This window comes from Equus asinus, chromosome X (genome assembly GCF_041296235.1).
Source record: "Equus asinus isolate D_3611 breed Donkey chromosome X, EquAss-T2T_v2, whole genome shotgun sequence".
In the NCBI taxonomy this organism is placed as follows: Eukaryota; Metazoa; Chordata; class Mammalia; order Perissodactyla; family Equidae; genus Equus; species Equus asinus.
This window is the reverse complement of record NC_091820.1, coordinates 110,396,673-110,416,720: the sequence shown is the minus strand read 5'-3', so window position 1 is coordinate 110,416,720 and position 20,048 is coordinate 110,396,673. Positions and strand designations below refer to the sequence as shown.

General features: G+C 43.9%; 1 protein-coding gene across 1 annotated transcript in view; it reads right to left on the bottom strand.

Moving 5' to 3' along the window:
- LONRF3 (LON peptidase N-terminal domain and ring finger 3) overlaps positions 1-20,048 on the bottom strand; it is a 194,318-nt gene that overhangs the window by 26,891 nt on the left and 147,379 nt on the right. The window lies entirely within an intron of this gene.

The following is a 20,048-nucleotide window of genomic DNA, read 5'->3' as shown; positions in this document are numbered from 1 at the left end:
ACACAGAGGCAGGAAAGTATGGATGATAATTGGGGTTTACTGAGATTTGGCTGGAGGCTAGGATATATGTAGAACAAGGGTGAGAGATAAGGCAAGCAGGAGGAGCCATGGAGGGCTTTATTATTTTTGACATATTTATTGATATATAATTCACAAACCATACAATTCATCCATTTAAAGCGTACAGTTGAGAGTTTTGTAATATATTCACAGAATTGTGCATCCATCAACACAATCTATTTTAACATTTCCATTCTCCTTAAAAGAAACCAGTAGGCATTAGCTATCAATACTTATTCTCCATCACCTCCCTGTGCCCCCTGACCCCTGCCGCCTAAGAAATCACTAATCTACTTTCTGTGTCTAAGGATTGCCTATTCTGGACATTTCATATAAATGGAGTCATACAATATATGGCATTTTGTGACTGGCTTCCTTTTCTCTTTAGTACGATGTGTTCAAGGTTCATTGTGTCATAACATATCTCAGTACTTCATTTTTTTTATTGCCAAATAATATTCCGTTGTATGGATACACCACCCTTTACTTATCCATTCTTCAGTTGATGGACATTTGGGTTGTTTCCACTTTTTGGCTGTTGTGAATAATGCTTCTATGAACATCTGTGTACACATTTTTGTGTAGAAATATGTTCTCAATTTATTTGGGGTACATACTTGGGAGTGGAATTGCTAGGACATATGGACTCTATATTTAACTTTTTGAGGAATTACCAAAGTATTTTCCAAAGCAATTAAACCACTTTACATTTCCACCAGAGACGTGAGGGTTCCAATTTCTCTGTATCCTCCTCAACTCTTGTGATTGCCCATCTTTTTTATTATAACCATGTTAGTGGGTGTGAGGTGGTATCTCATGGTGGTTTTTACTTGCATTTCCCTGGTGGCTGATGAGATGATATTGAGCATCTTTTCCAGTGCTTATTGGCCATTTGCATATCTTCTTTGGAAAAATGTCTATTCTAATCCTTTGCCTGTTTTTAAATTGAGTTGTCTTTTTTATTGCTGAGCTCTGAGAGTTCTTTATATATTCTGGACACAAGTACCTTACCAGATATATGATTTGCAAATATTACCTCCCATTCTGTGGGCTGTCTTTTCACTTTCTTGAAGATGTCCTTTGAAATACAAAATATTTGAATCATGATCAAGTCCCAATTTGTCTATCTTTTTCTTGGTTGCTTGTGCATTTGGTGTCATACCCAATAAACCATTGCCTAACCAAGGTCACAAAGATCTTACCTATATTTTCTTCTAAGAGTTTTATAGTTTTAGTTCATACATTTAGATCTTGAATCCATTTTGAGTAAATTTTTATATACAGTATGAGGTAAGGGTCCACCTTCATTCTTTTGCGTGTGATTATCCAGCTGTCCTAGCACTATTTGTTAAAGAGAATATTCTTTCCCCATTGAATTGTCTTGGGACCCTTGTCGACAATGAATTGACCATAGATGTATGGGCTTGTTTCTGGACTCTCAATTCTATTCCATTGGCCTGTATGTTTATCCTTATGCTACTACCCCACTGTCTAGATTGCCATAGCTTTGTAGTAAGCTTTGAAATTGGGGAGTGAGGGTCTTCCAACTTTGTTCTTCTTTTTAAAGATTGTCTTGGCCATTTAGGGTCCCTTGCATTTCCATATGAATTTTAGAGTCAGATTGTCCATTTCTGCAAAAAAGTATATATAGCTGGGATTTTGATAGGGGTAATCTTGAGTCTGTAGATCAATTTGGGAAGTATGCTATGGAACAATATTAAGTATTCCAATACATGAGCATGAGATGTCTTTCCATTTGTTTAGGTTTTCTTTAATTTCTTTCAGCAATGTTTTGTAGTTTTCAGTGTACAAGTCTTATACCTCCTTGGTTAAATTTACTCCTAAGTATTTTATTATTTTTAATGCTATTGTAAATAGAACTATTTTCTTAAATACATTTTTGGAGTGTTCATTGCTAGTCTAGAGAAATGCAACTCATTTTTGTATTTGTACATTAATCTTATTTCTGCTGTTGAAGGCTTTTGACCAGGGACGTGACTTCTTAATATGTAATTCAGGAAGCATTTTATCATAGCTTAGTCTGGATAATCTCTAGGTTTTTTCCAAGCCCTGTGCTTCTAGAGTTAATGAGGTCATGAAATAGGAACAGTTGAAGTGGAAGGGAAGAAGTGTTTATGAGAGAACTTTGGTTGTATTTTTTAAGAGACTTTCTGTGCGTATCTTCTCTTTTCCACTCTCCGACCTCAGTCTAGACCCTTATGATCTTTCCCTTGCAGTTGCAGCAACAATGACCTTCTAACTGGTGTCCCCTGTTTCCAATCTCCTGCCCACTCAAACCTTTTCTTTGTGCTGACACTAGAGTGATCTTTTAGATCATAAATCCAATATATTGCCAAATCTAGCCGTCATTTCTCTATCCTTTTCCTTTACCTTTTAGCAACATTCAGCATGTTTGACCGCACTCTCCTTCATGAATCTCCTCTCTTCACGTCTGGGAAAGTACTCTTCTGATTTTCTTCATACTTCACCAACCCCTTCTTCTGAGTTCCTTTTGCAGGATCCTACTGCTCTGCTCAATCTCTAAGTGTTGTAGTGCCCAGGGCCCTGTCCTGAGACTCTCGTTCCCCACACACTCTCTAGCAATCTCATCCAGTCCCATGGCCTTAAACATTCAGTGCTGATGACTCTTAGATTCTTATCTCCAAGACTGACTTTTTCCATGAACTTCAGACTTGTATATCCAGCTCTCCACTTGTATGGCATCTCAAATTTAATACGTCCCAAAGAGTACTCTTGATTCTCCCCCACCCCTAATTATAGTGTTTCCCATCTCAGTAAGTACCAACTTGCTCAAGTCAAAAACATAGTCACCGTTGATTCCTTCCGTTATTTTACTCCCCCACCTGCAATCTCTTAGCAAGCCCTACTTCTTTTACCGTCAAAACATATGCCAAATCCATTCACTTATCTCCATCTCAACCACCACCTTAGCCAAGCTACTATGATTCTTTCCCAGATGCTACAGTGGCCTCCCAGCTGCTCTCTCTAATTCTTCACACACACACCATTCTCCATACAGTGGCCCAAGTCATCTTCTAAAAACATAAGTCAAATCATAGTTTTCCTTCACTTAAAACTTGTCAATGGCTTCCACTGGCATATAAAAGAAAATATGAATCTATCCTATCCTACATACTTTACACAACAAGGCCTCTGCTTATCACTATGCCCTCACGCTGTACCATTCCCTCCTTTATTCACTATGTTCCAGCTACTCTAGCCTTATTTCTGCTTCTTAAATGCACCAAGCTAATTAGGGTCATAGAGTTTTGCTTTAGCTCTTCTCTCTGCCTAACAAGCTCTTTCCTCCGACATCTTCCCATGGTTGGCTCTTTTCTGTCATCCATACACATTAAAAGTCATCTCCTCGGGAAAGCCTGACCACTCCATCTAAACTAACTCCCTTACTCGATGCCATCACCATCACATCACTGTTTTATTTTCATCGTAGAATTTATCACTACTTGATATTTTTTTGTTTATTTACTGCTTTGTTTATTTTCTCTTTCCTCTTCTTTAGCATGTAAGCTCTATGAGAGCAATGATCTGGTTTATCTTATTCATATTGAGTGAATAAACTTTAAGTTTGGAACAAAAGTGAGAGGTTAGGCCTAGAGAGCAAGAGTGAGAGAGAGGTTTAGGCATATCCATAGGTGCAGCTGATGTTACTGAGAGCAGGGTGGAGGGCTGAGAGTAGACCCATTTAGACCTCAACTGAAATATAGTGGTATATTATTCAGGGTTCTCCAGAGAAACAGAACCAGTAAGATTAGAGAGAGAGAGAGAAAGATGGATTAGATTTATTATAATGAATTGGCTCACTTGATTATGGAGGCTGAAAAATCCCAAGATCTGCAGAGTGAGTTAGCAAGGTGAAGCCCCAGGACAGCCAATGGTGTGATTCCAGTCTGGAGGCCAGCAGCCTTGAGACCCAGAAAGAGCTGATGTTTCAGTTGAATGTAAAGGCAGGAGCAAGCTGATGTCCCAGCTCAAAGACAGTCAGACAGGAGGAATTCTTACTTACTTAGGGGAGGATCAGTCATTTTGGTCTATTCAGGCCTTCAACTGATTAGATGAGGCCCACTCACATTAGGGAAGGCAGTCTGATTACTTAGTCTACTGGTTCAAATGTTAATCTCATCCAGAAACACCCTCACAGACACACTCAGAATCATGTTTGACCAAATATCTGGGCACCCTATAGCCGAGTCAAGTTGCCACATAAAATTAACCACCACAAATGATAACTTGCATTTGTATAACTTGTAATTTTTCAAAGAGCACTCACTTATTTCCCCACATTGTCTTTATAGCCACTCTGTATGTTGGAAAGGTGGATATTAAACCCCGGGGGAAACAGACCCTCTGAAAGGATAACTGAGACTAAAATCCAACTCTCCAGATTACCAACTCCATCCATTAGCTCAAACTCTACTTTCAAGGAACAGCAGAATGTCTAGACAGTCTCGTGGAAATAATAGGGACCCAAGTGATTTGAACGGAAATTGAAGAAGGTATTTACCAAATAACCAGACAGCTCCTCATAACCCGTACATTCTAACATGATTTCTCTTGCGGGTTTTGCCCATATGCAGGATTAAATGAGTTGCTTCAAAACGTTGCTTTATAATTTACCTGGGTGAGGTAGAGGGCACCTAGTGCTTAATTGCAGAGGAGAAGGAGAGTGGGAAGTGTGTATGATGAAACTTTGTGGAGGGAAAAAAGGGATAAGAACAAAAACAGAGGAGAGATGCATCACCTCAAGTGGCTTTCATTCAAGTGGCTTTATTCTACTAAAATTCAAGGGGAGGAGGTTTGTGAATAACTGGAAATGACAAATGGAATAAATTGATGTATCCTTTCCAAACAGCCCAGGATATCCTATCTGCTTGACCAGTGTTTTAATTCTTCAATCTCTACCTTCTTCCTCTTAATGCCAACCTGTGCATATTTGCAAAAGCTCATCATGTTCCCATTCCTAAACATAGCAGTGAATGTCAATGAGACCATTCAGAAGGGGGAAGAACCTCCCAGAAATAGACTTGTAAGTGTAAATGCAGGAAATTATCTTCTCAGGATAAAAATACACAAATGCACATCTACTTCTGACATTCTGCCTTACAGACTCTGTCAGTGTAAACATCCCCTTTAGTCTCAGTACTCTTCTTCTTGGGTTGGATTGATTAGCTTAGTAAATAAATATTAAAAGAGCTGTATAGCGTGATGGGGAACCTCGGCTCAGTTACTTGACCTCTTTAAGCCTCCGTCTCTTTGTCTATAAAGTGGGGAAAATATAAGTCCTTATCTCTTAGTGTAGTTTTGTGGATTAACTACAATAATGCATTTAAGTGCTTAGCTCAATCCCTAGCACATAGGGAGTGGCCAAAAAGTATTAGCTGTCGTTATTTAAGGTAAAACAAATGCTATTACAGTGGAAAGTAGTATGCTGTCCTGGAAAGAGCACTGAACTGGATTTCAAGAGTCTCGGATTCTAGTTCTGATTCTGCCACTAAATAGCCATCATGGCCTTGGGTAAGTGACAAAATCTCTCTAGACCTTAGTTTATTAACTTGTAAAAAATGAGGACACTGGACTGGATGGCTTTCAAGGGCCCCTCCAATTTTAAATATCATTCCACAACAATTCCATAAATTCCCTCTTACGGAAAAGTCTACTCTGTCTGCCTCCTACTGCCCGAAAGGTGAGGAAAACTGAGATGTGTAAATTATTGGATTAAAAATATGTCCATGAGGTTATCAGAGGAAAGCTTGTACAGGTCCTCACCAGCACTGCAGCACTTTTCTGCCTGTGGCTTAGCCTGTCGTGAGGGGCAGAGTACAGCGGGAGCTCTGCAATAGCCTGTTGGAGAAGGTTGGCACAGCCCATGAGTGGTTCATTAGCATGCCAAAGGAGGCCATTCAGCCCACACCTTACCATCGACACTTATGCTCCTCTCCTTTTCGCATTTAGAACACATGGGGGTGCTTCAGAGGCACCCACACAATAATTCTTTGATGACTGTGTCTGGAACAATTAAAACATCCACACTGATCTTGCCTTTGGCTTTGTGTGTATGAACCATTACCGAAGATTTGCTCCTGAAAAAAAGCTGCCTCTGGAGCCTGGAAGAATGTCAGTTTCCTATGACTACAATCTGGCATTGAAAGGCTATGTGGCAAATTGGTCCTTCGCGATTTTGGGGGGTATTAAAAGTGCACTCAGCCCTGAAATTGGCTCTCTGAACCTGTTGTGGGAAAGACTTAGCAACACTTCAGAGAAACTCATTTGCAGACTTTACTTTCTCTGGAAGAAGACATAAATAAAAAATAAAGAAATAAAGAAGTTTGGTAAGAAACATCTTGATTAATGTGCTGTTTCCAGAGAAAGAAATTAGCAAAATAGCCTTCAATTTGATGGCTGGTCAGGTCCACTGGTTGAGCGTAATGTCAGAGTGACCAAGAGACAGCTATAAGGGATGTCAAATGTGCAGGGAACCAAGGGGGCACCAAAGTGGCCAAAGGACAGGTTCTACTGACTGTGAGGAACAATATTATTTTTCTATATGGGTTGGACAAACCATCCCATTAGCATAAACATGGAGAACCCATGGATACCTCTGCCCCTAGCTGAAGTCTAACGACCAGAGGGTAGCTGATACATAATCCACTCCTTACTGTGCACAAGAGAGGCACAGGGAGCAGCCCCTGTGCTGTTTCATGCATAGCTTTGCGGGGTATGTGCCCTTTGATGTGGTCCATGCATGCGTAAGGGGGGGTCCTTCAATTGTAGGATGCAGAAATTAGATTGGATTACTGTCTCTTCCTCCAGGGTTCTGAGGAAATGATTCTCACTAACCAAGCTCATAATGGACAGATATCTAAAAATATTTCCAAAATAATTTAGGGGAATGACTCAATAATGATTCACAATCTTGAAGTCCTCACTGTGTGACGGGGACTCTAAAAAATTCTTTACATGATTTATCTCATTTAAACTTCACAATAGGGACAGCCCCGCTGGCCTAGTGTTTAAGTTTGGTGTGCTCTGCTTCAGTTCCTGGGCACAAATTTACACCTCTCTTCTGTCAGTGGCCACATTGTGGCGGTGGCTCACATACAAAAAGGGGGAGATTGGCAACAGATGTTAGCTCAGGGCGACTCTTCCTCAGCAAATGAATAAATAAATAAATAAACTTCACAATAAACCCGTGATACTGAGGTACTATTTTCTCCCCACGTTGTTGATAAGGAAATTAAGCCTCAGACAGAGGACATAATCTACAGGTGGTAAATGACAGAGCTGTGTGACCCTAAGGCCATTATGACATTCATGTCATAATAATAATAGAAGACACAGCCCCTTCCTCAAGTGAATAGGAAGAATCTGGAGAGAGGATCAGGAAGAAGGCCTATAAGCAGAAAACACAGTCTCTCTCCTACTGCCTATGACTCAGCTGCAGCCGTGACTCATAGAAGACTGAAGGTCACTCAGCAAGTTGGAAATGACCCTGGACTTGAGGATTAGAGCCAATGTGTGAGTGCTGTAGCTCTGGTTGTTATCCTAAACTGACCCACTCATCACCACTCCCACAAAGTTAAACATTCTTCAGCCTTCCACTCCTACCTTCTCTCCGACAAACGTGATCAAAGACAACAAATCGGGTGCGTCAGTGTGCTGTTTGGGGGATGGGGAGGGCAGAGGTGGGTTCTGAGACACAAGGGAGGTTGACAAAGAAGCAATTCCCAAGGTCTAGGAATTGGGCAACATCCCAGACTGCTCTCTCAGCATTTGCATGGTTGGTGGGAATGAACACTCTGGCCCCTCTGATGGGGCTGATGTTGATCAGGTGACAGACTTTCCTCCCACAGGATGCTGAGAAAATAGAAGACATCTCTCTCTCTCTCCTTCATTGTATGACCCAGACTGGGAACGAATTTCTCTGAGTCAGACCCCGTTCTCATCAACAGGTGCAAAATAAAAGAGCTGCCTTATATAACGCTCTGCAGTTCCCCACATTAAACAAAAGTGGGTTGATTAATCTATTTACATCTGGTTTGCAGAGGTATTGCTGAGATAAAAGAAATGAATGGTGGGTGTTCGTTTCCAGCAGTCTCTGTATTAATCGTCAATTTTCTACCTGACTCTTGTAGGCAAAGTGGGAACTTACGGGTGGCGTCATAGGTTGTGGGATGGGGAAGAATGAGAACTTCGAGAGCCGGTTAGCTCTTTTAACCTTGGCAAACCCTCAGGTTCCCAAGCCTCGGTTTGTTTTTGTTTTGTTTGTGTACCTGCCAGCATGCCCATCCTGGTCTTCCTGTGTTTTCTTGCCCACACATCGCTTTGCTCGCAAGTACAGCCGGCTCGTACTCATCTGCCGCCCGAACAAGAGGCCTGCCCACTCTTGCCAGAGTAGCAGCCAGGCAGGGATCACCTCATCTGAGTAGCACCGGGCTTTTCAGACTTAAGCCTTAGGCTCCCTGTATTCTCAGGTTTTGCCCTTGCACTCTTTAGGGTACTCCCCCCACCTCCCATCCTGAAGATGTAGACACAACATAGACACTCCCAACCCCTGTTCCCCACCCCCAGTTGAAGGTCCTCCTAACAATAGGGCAGTATGACCGCAGCCCCGGGCGTTTATAAACATCTACTTGTCTCTTGCTCGATGACTGGGCTGAAACCTTCACTTATTCCAGTTATATAACTGTTGGTCAGCCAGTTCCCATGAGGCTCTTCTCTGACCTAGTTGCACCTCGGAATTTAATGATTTCATACCTTATAAGAGGTGCGGCTGCCAGGTTGCTATAGAAACCTTTGCTCTACTGACCTTCTTTTCCCTAATAAAAAGTTTTCAAAAAGTTAAATCAACTATTCAGTGAGGGATTGGGTATATTTTAAGTATAAAGTGCTCTTTCACATCGGGGAATGCTGGAAAACCTTCTGACTTGGACAAATTCAACTTGTCTCCTGGGTTGTTTTGTTTTGTATTTTTACATTTCCAGTCAAACCATCCTATTGAGTTCCCAAAAAGGAGAAATAATAACCTGGGAATTGTACACGCTGTTACTAAAGGACTAACTTCATTGTCATGCCTAGACTCCACAGGCTGGAATGGAGTGGAGAAGACCAGGGAATGGATAAGACGTGGCAAAGGAGAGTTGGAGGTATCAGAAGTCTGGCGAGCCTGAGGTCCTGTTCAAAAACAATCAGCTAAGAACTATGCTCGATGCCTAGGAGATGAGGCCACAAAAGCCTCGAATCCTGTGCTTGGGAGATCAGTGAGCAGAGTTAGGTTCCTGGCAACCGGAAGTCAGGGTCCAGGCAGATGGCTGAAGAGCAGCATAAGTTCCCAAGAGGAAATATTGAACTTGAGGCTGAACAACTGCCTTCTGATATAAGGTTGGGGGCCCTTGATCCCTCCTGCCCAAAAGTGGTGGCACCGAGGAGTAGCTTAGAGGAGCTATACAGACCCCCTTACATCTGTCTGTCTTCCAAAGTTATCCTCAAATAAAAATAATAAAAGCCTTCTTTGATAAAGACAACCTATATTTTTAAATATTAGGTAAAGGGTGAAAAAAGCATATTTAGAGACTTTTTCTATTTCTTCTCCTCTACCACATACCATCTAAATAGAAGCAGTGTACTTGCTATGTAAACTCTGCTTCAAGACAGCCCTCTGGCCACACATAGTGCCCCTTCATCTGGGTCCACCTTCCCACCTCCCACCAGTAAGCATACACTGCCCTTATAGAGGTATAGATACTTTTCCTATATAGATATTCTAGAGCTGCCACGGTGTCCCAGGCAGACCCTTGGTTTCCAAGTAACGGTGAATCAAAGTTTACATGGAAATAACATGGTGTTATCATCATCTACCAGTGTTCCTGGCTGAGTGCAAGAAGGGCTGGGACGGGAGGAGAATGTGTTCTAAGGCACATTTTATTCCCAAAAAAGCCCAGACTAAGCAGGGCTCACAGCTTCCTTACTCCCAATGGCCACACTTAAGGCTGAACAATGTCTGTGGAGCTTAATGGCCTAGCCAAAGCATAGGCCAAGGATGGGAAAAGAAAAGGAAGGGCCAAACAAAAGAAGGACAAAAAGGAAGTAGGGAAGGAAAAAGAAAAAAAACACCTCAGGTCAGGTGTTCCTCTTGCCTGCATCTCTGATGGCTGGAGCACTGCTCAAAATTCCCTGAGAACCCTAAGGCCGTCACCCATTTAACTCTGAATGGCCCTGGCGCCTAGGAAGATTTAGAGGTGAGTTACTCTCAGGATACAGATGTAGACCTGAATCATAGCGGTCAGTGATCTTCATTATAAGTCACAGAAACCATCTCTAACTTTTAGGGGAAAAATGTATTTATTTAAAGGCTGTTGGTAGCTCCGAGTCCCTGGGAAAGCTAGGGAGCCAAGCTCAGGTCTATGCAAGCAGGAAGGATGACCACCACACTGCAGAACCAGTCAGCTCAGGACATTACTGCAGTTGCCACCAATGGGCACTGGATATGGCAGCCTGCCCGCTTAACACTCTCAACATTGAATCAGGAACTCCATCTTGATGCAACCACTGCTGCTGCTAGAGAGGCTCTGCCTCCCACCAACTCTCATCGGTGGGGACTTCTCCAAATATTGGAAGATGGTTTAGTCTGGGAAGTAAAAAAAAAGGGGGCTATGTTTTTTTGCTAGGGCTGTCATAGCGAAGTTACACAGATTGGTGGCTTAAGTAACAGAAATTTATTTCGTCACAGTTCTGGAGGCTAGAAGTCCACATCAAGGTGCCAGCAGGTCTGGTTTCTCCTGAGACCTCTCTCCTTGGCTGGGAGATGGCTGCCTTCTCACTGTGTCCTCATGTGACCCTTCCTCTTCTTATCAGATGCATTTGGGGCCCACCCTAACAGCCTCAGTTTATCTTAATTACCTCTTCAAAGGCCATATTTCCAACAATCACATTCTGAGATACTGGGGAGCTTGGGGCGTCAACATCTGAATTTTGCAGGGGACACAATTCAGCCCACAACAGGGACAAACGTTTATTTCCCCAAGTTTGCCACCCTTCCTTGGGCACTACTGGTTCAGGATGGTTCACTGTTCCATTCCCTCTACCCTTCTAAGGGCAAACCAGGCTATCTTCCCCTCCCACAATCTTGTCTAATATCAGCTACTTTTTCTTCCCTACCAGTCCTCTATTGAGGTCCCAGCATGCTTTGTGGCTGCACTTACCCAAATTAAAGCATGTGGAGTTCTTAAACTTCCTGATCTGATATTCTTCCAGATGAACTATTGGACTTCAAATTGGCTCACGTAACGGCAGCTAGTTCCTATACAAGTATCAATTCATGTCCCAAGGATCAGACGGATGGAGATATCTGGGAACATTTGACTGTCATGTTCTTCAAGATAAGCCCTGGAGAAAATGGTTCAGAATGTGGTCCCACTGCCGTTGAAAAGATCACAGTGTGTGTGCACCACTGTTAATCTAAAAAGGCTAAGTACAGATGTCATGTTTTCATGATGAGAAATACACTGTTTTCTTTTTGCAATGTACTTCTAGGTCAATAAGGAGTGTTAATCCAAGAGTTTCTCTATCTAGCTCTCATTTTGCCATTTTCCATAATCCTGTTTTGTAAATTGATATTCATTAATTTTCCCCCAATGGTTGGCTGTTAATAGAAGTGACCTAGCTAAAATTCTGTTTGAAAAGAGTGAAATGAGGTTGTTTTGTTTATGAGCCTCCACATATACATCTCTGGGCTCAATCGGATGACCTCTTTTCTTTAGCCAGATAGAATGTTCCATTGTTCAACCCCACAGCTAAGGGAGGAGAGAGTTAGGGAGAAGTGTAATGCTACTCGTGGGGAAGGAGGGGTTTTGAATGATGGAGGCCAATTGAGGATAGAAGGTTAGTCAGAACTAGACTTTTACAAAATATATTAATGTGGCCTCCTGAACAGTGGGTTTTGTTTTTGTTTTTGCAAAGCCTAAATCTATGGGAATTATAACCAAAATGCAAATGTGTATTGGGAAGCCATAATGAAAGTCTAAAGAGAATAAGGCAAAGCCCATTTGTGGGAGATACTAGGAAGCATCAGCTGGGCCAGGCAGGGGATGACCAGGCGTGTAGCATTCAGAGGTTATTGGGGGAGAAAGGAGAGCTGAGATCAAAAGAACAGAACAGAGTAGTGCAAGGCCCCGGAAAATGAGAATTAAAGGGGCAAGGGAGAGAAACTGGGTGGAAATATGTCTATGGATTCAATATGGGAGAGCTCAATTGTGGTGTGGCCAGGACTGAGACGACCAGAGGAAGAAAACAGGCAGGAAACCCAAGACGTGAATGTGCAACTGGCTTAAGTCTAGACCCTAGAAGGCCCCGGGTCAGAAGCCAGAGAGCAAATAGAACAGGATGGCCCGTGGATGCATGTCAGGGGGTCTAAGAGCCTCCAAATCTATGTGCCCATGTGTATGGCTTTTAGCTAATTCTCAAAGGCAAAACAACTGATATATGTTTCCTGTTTACACAGAATGACCCCAGAGAGATTTGATGAGTATTTTACATTTGCTTGTTTGCTGGGTCAATTCTAGGCTCTAGCCCTATAGCCAGTGTGCCAGGGAGACTAAGTCCGAGAGAGATGTGGGGGGTAGTCCTCAAACTTGCCAGACTGGGAGAGTTGGGGGTTTGACGTAAGCCCAAATTTAGCATGTTGTCCTGATATGCTGAATCACTGCCAAGTCACTGCAATATTGTCGGGCTCTCATGTTAACCTTGGTGCCTCAAACAATTATGGCTTAGGACATCCTATTAAAGATTGTGGACTTTAGTAAGTACAAAGTTCGTATACAGAGAGTGCATGAATGGGCTTCATTGATTCAGAGGAGATCTGTAAATTGTATGCAAAGTGTATTCAAAATTGTGCATGCGTGTGTGGCTTTTTCTAGAGAGCAGATACCTAATGTTCCATGGTTGTGTGTGACACAATCATGGTGACAACCACTGAGATACAACAACATAAAGAACAATGAAATAAAGTTAATCTGTTCGGATGACCAAAAAGTCAGGACAAGGTCATCTTGGCCTGGAAGGATTTTCAAGCTTGTGCTGCCTTTCTGGAAGCTACAGTGAGAGCCAGAGCTGTGAAACAGAGTGGCACTGATGGTACTTGTGAGGGGCCCTCTGCTGCCAGAAGCCTTATGTCAAAGTGAAATAGGGCTGGGGCAGCTAGGAAAGCCGTTTGATGGAGGCCTTACACTGACGAAGGGCCTCAATGTTTGAGGTTATCACAACAAGGCTATTTTTCATACAGTCACAAGATTCACCGGCAGGACCGGACAAAGACAACATTCGTCATACGACTTAAAGTTTGTGTTCCACTTCCAGACCATACTGCATATAGTGCAGTACAAATTAATCTTTATATAAATCCCTGATTTATCTCGTGAGTAGCAAAATTACGTTGTATTAAACTACTGTGTAATTAAGTGTGTGAATGTGTTACCACAAATTTTGTAACTTTCTCTTTGGCATTTCCTTGTGTTTGTTTGTTCGTTTGTTTGAATACATTGGAAGGATCATTCCATGGAAATGGTCTGGCCCTGTCTCAGCCATACACCTAAGCCCGTCTGTGTGCTGTTCCACAGTGGACCGGGAGAGACGACGGGCTGGTCAGAGGGAGCAGGGGATGAGCCTGCGCCGAGTCACGGGAAAGGCTGTGAGGATTTCTCCCTTTGATGGGTGAAATCTCCCTGCCGTGGTGAGAATGAGCGCTCTGGAAGCAGACTGCCTCGATTCATGTCTCCTTCCACTGCTTGATTGCTCTGTCCCTTCGAGCAAGTTCCTTAACCTCTCTGGGCCTCAGTTTCCTCCTCTATAAAGTGGAGATGGCAATAGTACTTGCCTTCTAGGACTGTTGTGAGTGTTTTAAAGAGCACTTTGAGTGGTACACAGTATGTACTCAATATCCAGTGGCTGCTACTAGTATTATTATTTTTTGTTGTTGTTATTTCTCCTTGAGTAGTGGTAGTGAAAGGAAACCTCTCTAGCTGGGAGCTCCTGGGCTGGGGACCTGTAAATGCATTTTGTCATGACCTTAGTGGAATAAATGATGAGGATTCAACTGCTTAATTCCACTGAAATCCTAGGCAGGGGGAGAAGTTTCAGTCTTGCGGTTTGAAGGGGGTGGGTGTGGGGACGACCTTAAGCAAAAGTACAAGAGATCATTGTCTATTATGTACACTGCGACAACCTCTGAAAAGATCTCTCAATCACAACATCATGGCGTCTCCAGAAGATCTCTGTTCAAGGACAGCTAATCTAAGAGCCAGAACCAGAAATCCGGACTCCTAACAATTTGCATGTCCACGTGGATTCATTTTTAGGATTGCTTTTCCCTGAAAACAGCTATTGGCATTGGAGGTAAGATTTGAGATGGAAAAAGGAAAAAGCCCCAGAGCCATGGTGTGCTGGAAAAACTGCACCCATCAGTTCTCCGGGAGGGGAGCCCCAATTTCTAGTGCAGTGTAAATACCCCCACCGCGGCTGATTTCAGCCACTGACCTGATGTTGCTGAACGTGGACTTGGAAGGAGGTGCTCAGTGGCGTAGAATTTCCCCGAGACAGATGCAGTGGACCTTAGTAACTTCAAGGGCATAGATAAGAGCAAAAAGTAGTATGATAATCAGGAAATGACAAGCTTCGGGTATTTATTACTTTATTTTTAATGTAATTTATTTAATTTTAAGTTTATATAACTTATTTTTTAATAATGGCTGTGTTTAACAATCGCTTTGTAAAATTTCTGAAATCTTAATAATTGGCCTTCGTGAGCCGGTATGAGCCAGCTCCAGCACACCGCGGCCGGCGCCCTGGTTTACGTCTGGTTGATCAAGGTGAGGAGATTCATCTGAGTCCACTGTCCCAAAGCCTTCATATCTTATAAATCACAACCAGTGACCTGATCCAGTCTTGCCAACTCCCTTCTTTCCCCCTTCTACCCCTGGCATTCCCATTCTGAACACTCCAATCATTATTCAAAACATGTCCATTCCACCAATCCCCACTTCTCCTCCTCTGGTCCAAACCCTAGGGAGGGGTGCTCCTGGGCTCAGCACCAGGTGGCAGGCAGTGCCGAGAGGACTCCCATGGCAGTTACATAATGAACCCTGACTTGGCCAGCAAACTGGGCTCTCACACGCTAGCCCTCCCCCCACCCCGCCACCAGGAGCCTGAGGCACAGGTCTTCCCAGAGACCAGTTGGTGGCTTCAATCACGATAAACAAAGGTGTGAGAAACTGGGCCCTGCTTCCCTGTCAGGAACTGCCGTCTCTTTAGCCCTGAGCTCTGCCAGGCTGAATTGATCACAATATTCCATATGACAGACCAGTGCCCTATGGATCACTAGATTTTTTCCACGTGCCTGGAATATTCTTCAATCCTGTTTCACTCTTTCATCTGGAAAACTTCCCATCCTTCAGGGTTCACCTCCTGCATTGCCTCCTCCAGGAAGCCTTCCCTGAACCCCAAGCAAGATTAGGTGCCTTTCCTCTGAAGTACCAGCATGCTGTGTGTAATGCTCTGTGTTTTCTTCCCTAGGCTGTGAGCCTCTCAAGGCCATGGACAGTGTTGTATTCTTCCCCGTAGCCCAATGCCTAGCATATAACATGTGTCCTATAAGTATTTGCTCCATTAATAAGTGAATGAGTTGGAGGTGTTAATGCTCTTGTAGGGCCTGGACTAAGAATTGCCACTGTAGCTGAGCTTCTATTTTCCTGGCATTTCCTATAGGCGGAAACACCTCTGGCGAATACCCTCACATCTGAACTTGGAGGTAGACGTGAGTGGCAGAAGACCTCTTTTCCTCTTCAGTTATTTTTTTGGAACCCATGTCAATGATTTTATTCACCTCATTAAGTAATGAGAAAACCTCACGTTACAACCTGTTCCGAGGAGAATTCAAAGCACCTTTCTCCACTTAAAAAATCCCTTCATCTACGGCTGTATGGCTCTGTATCGCTGAGGGCCGACAAAAGCTCTCCCCTCCAGGCACCTGGCCTCCAGTGGGAAGGACTGGGTTGACAGCCTTCTTTTCTTTGTGAAGCTCTTTCATTAAGGAGCTTTAAAAACATTCAGGAAATATGGAAACAGGCACTTGATGGGATCATTGGACCTATGAACCAACTCTGAAATCTCCTGCTTCTGGTCTTCATGTTAAACAAGATAATGTTTATTTGGAGGAAAAAATATAGGAAACCTTTTTATGATCTGTCCTTTGAAAAGCAAGGCTAAATATGTTTTGATGGCCTGCCACAGAGGGCCATATGTGGACAAATCAAAATGATGAGAGGAAGCCTGGGATCCAGCAGGTGACTAATGAAAGTAGAACTAGGGGCCAGCCCACGGCGTAGTGGTTAAGTTTGCACACTCTGCTTTCGCGGCCCAGGGTTCGCAGGTTCGGATCCCAGATGTGGACCTAGCACTGCTCGTCAGGCCATGCTGTGGCGGCATCCCACATAAAGTAGAGGAAGACTGGCACAGATGTTTGCTCAGCGACAATCTTCTTCACAAAAAAAGAAAAAGAAACTAGAACTTGTTGAGTGCTCGCTATGAGCCAGAGCGTGATAAGCATCAACTCATGTAATCCTTGCAACAACCCTGTGAGGTAGATACTCTTACTGCCATCATTGCACACTGTGAAAAGTGAGACACAGAGACCTGAATGATTTCTTTAGGGTCACTTAGGTGTGAAGTGGTGGGGCAAGATTTTAACCTAAGTAGTGTGACTCTAGATCCGTGTTCTCAACCACTACACTTTACCAATATTTGATAGACGGATAAACGAATTAATGTACTGGAAAGCATTGTGGGTTGTAGGGCTGTCTGTGCTGGATCAGGACCCCCAAATCTGATTTTATTCCAACTGGGATATGGATCTCAACTCTTTCTATGATCATCAGGACGTTTGGGGGCGGAGGGGTGTCTGAGCTGGCAGACGTGATTCTGAAGGACTCCTCGTGTCCAGCCTAAAGCAGCCTGCCTCTGATCTGTTGAACCCAAACTTCTGTAGGTGGGCTGGAAGTTTCTCCCAGACAGCAGGTTGTGTGAGAGAAAACCTCCTTGAATGGAGAAGCAATCTAAAGAGAAAGGGTGGGGGGGTCAAAGAGAGAATGATCCCCAAACAGGCCTTTCCAAATAGGCTGCAGCTGCTTTAAAAAAATTCTTTGTTCTTCCTGATGAAAACTCCATCTTCAAGATGCCGCCATCATTCATGGGGTGAGCTTCCCCTAGTGTGTAGAGTGTGCACCAAATGTTGGGCTCTCGGTCCATGTGGGTCACTACCTCACGGAATGACCTTGAACACTGTTGTGCAATCACAGTTAGCTTATCTACAAAATGGGAGGACAATATCAGCCGCAAGCAGGAAGCTGGGCTGGATGATCTCTTAAGGCCTCTTCCAGCTCTAGGATATATGGCTCTAAACTAAGGGGTTGCAGCATTCACATTTTCTCATTCATTTTACCCTTTGAATCTCCAAATTTATATTCCTATTTTTTTCAGTGACACAAGAATATTCAGAGCAGCGTTAGAGGTGGTTAGAGGGGAGAGCAAGCTGGGCAAGCTGTGTTGACAATCCTGAGGCCCCCGAGTTTGTAGTCACTGGGGAGAGAGGACCGCATGGAGGAGGGCTCCAAAGATAGAAGAGGGGTAAGTCTTTGGGGGACTAGAATTAGAAAGAAGATGCTAGGACACAGGAATTGAGACGTGAATAGTGGGCCTCACGAGAGACAGTCTAACCCACAGAGTAAGAATAACGATGGTAGGGTCAGACAGCCCAGCCTCCCTGCTCCCTGGCTGCATGGCCTTCAACAAGTGGCTTTATTTTTCTGAGCCGCACTGTCCTCCTCTGTAAGAGACGTGCAATAATAGCACCCACCTCAGGACTAACTAAGATCATGCTTAGCATAGTCCCGGCACATGACTCACGTTCAGTGAATGGCGGCTGCTGTTGCTGCTGCTTTGCTGCCATCGTTACTGGAGGTTCCCCACCGGGGATCCACGAACTGAGTTGTTCTGGGTCTGTGGCACTGCATGATAGGTGGCTCATAATAGTGGTTAAGGGTGTGGGCTCTGGAATCAGACTGCCCAAGTTTTAATCAGTATGAGCACAGGCAAGTAACATAACCACCCCGTGCTGCCATTTGCTTTCCTATAACATGGGAATAGAGATTTACTTCATAGGTTATAATGAGGATCTAATGAGAAGCTAAATGTTCAAAAACCTGGAAAAGAGCCTGGCAGGCGGTGAACACTCAATGGACATTATCTGGGCCTTTGGATGCCTAAGCACATAAGAACATGACTCATATTTCCTGAAGACATGACAGCAGTCTTGGTTTGGGCATAAGTGGCATCCCCAGTTGGGATGGAAGATCAAATCCAGTCACTCTGAGAAGAGGATGTATGAAGTTCTGCCTAGGAGGTGAAAATGTAGCCACTTCAGTTGTTGTTAGCCATTTCCACAACCCTTCCCTCCTTCCCTCCCTCCAATTGGAACTCATTCCTGTAGACTGCCTAAGGAGAGGGGCTGAGCTCCAGGACATAACGCTCCCCCAGCCCTCACCACTGGTCCTCTTATGCAAGTGCTCATTTGGGCTTGTAGGAGGAGCGAGTGGTCCTGAGCATGTAGCTGCATGCTAGGGGTGGCAGTAGGCATCCTGATGTGCCAAAGGGGCAGTGATCTCCCCTGTTTCCATGACTGTGTTGAATGTTCCTATAACACACCTCTAAAATCCAAGAGAAGCAAGATTTTTATAGCAAAACTGGACTTCGGGTAAGTGGGCTATTTCGGGACTTAATTTTGTTGCACTTGTGGCATCCAGAAATTGTTGATGTTGACTTACTGGAAGGTAGGCAGTGTTCTGCAGAGGGGTTTAGGGGGCAGCACTTCAGTAAGCAGAGGAAAGGGTTTTTCAGGGCTTTCTAATGCAACAACATTTGCTAATGTGTGTATAAGTGGACAGTAAACGTGGATAGCCAGTCAACGTGAGCATAGGTCAAGATGGGAAAATCAGTAACAGAAAACTGGAAAGCGTGGGAGAAGGGGGCTCAGAGATCTAGAGGCAGGGCTTCTTGGGGCCTGTACTTTTCTGTCTTGACCATGGCATGCCTCTAGGTTGGGCTGACCATTGGCAAGTCTGGCTGGGAAGTCTCTGCATTACCTGGAAGGGAGTACTGACACCAGCCCCTTCCCATCCCACCTCAGTCTCCCGGGAGTGAAGAAATCATAAGGGAGGAAGGCAAAGTTTAAACATCTGGGAGCCGGCGGGTCTAGGGCATTTCTCCTTCCCTTTTCTTGCTCCTATCTCATTTTGAGACTGGGAGTTCCTTCTAGGAAGGTATCTTTGACCCTGGAGGACTCAAAGGAGCCAGGGTGGATCCCAGAGGAGAGGAAGCAGAAAGTGTTGGCTTTGGCTTTGCTCAAGGCCTAGAGGACAACTGCAAACAAGACTTTCTTAAGAGATGATTCAGCCCAGTTCTCCAGAGAGAGTCAGGCAGGCATTCTGGGCAGAAGAACTGCCTTAGAAGGAGGATTGTGCCTTTGGCCAGAGCGTACTCTATCTCATGGGAACCGGAGAGTGGCAGACTGGGCACGGAAGGGCAGAGTCAAGCATTTCCTCTGGGGCCTAGTGGGGCAGGAGTTCTGATTTTTCTCAATTGCCCAAAAGATTGTGTTACAAAGAACAAGGTCAGGCCCAAGTGGAATTTTTTATCATTTCATTTTTTTTAATTGTCCCACTCCATATGTGTTTTTTTCTTCAGTGGTAAAATAGAACTTGTACGACGTCATCAATGGCCTGAGACTAAAATCAGTACTGTAAAGAAGATGTGATGTTGCTGAAGCTCTCTTGCCGGAGTCAGCTCGGTCAATATTGCTTATTGTCCCAGTCAATTTTACCAGTTTTCCTGTCAAAAGGTTCATGCTT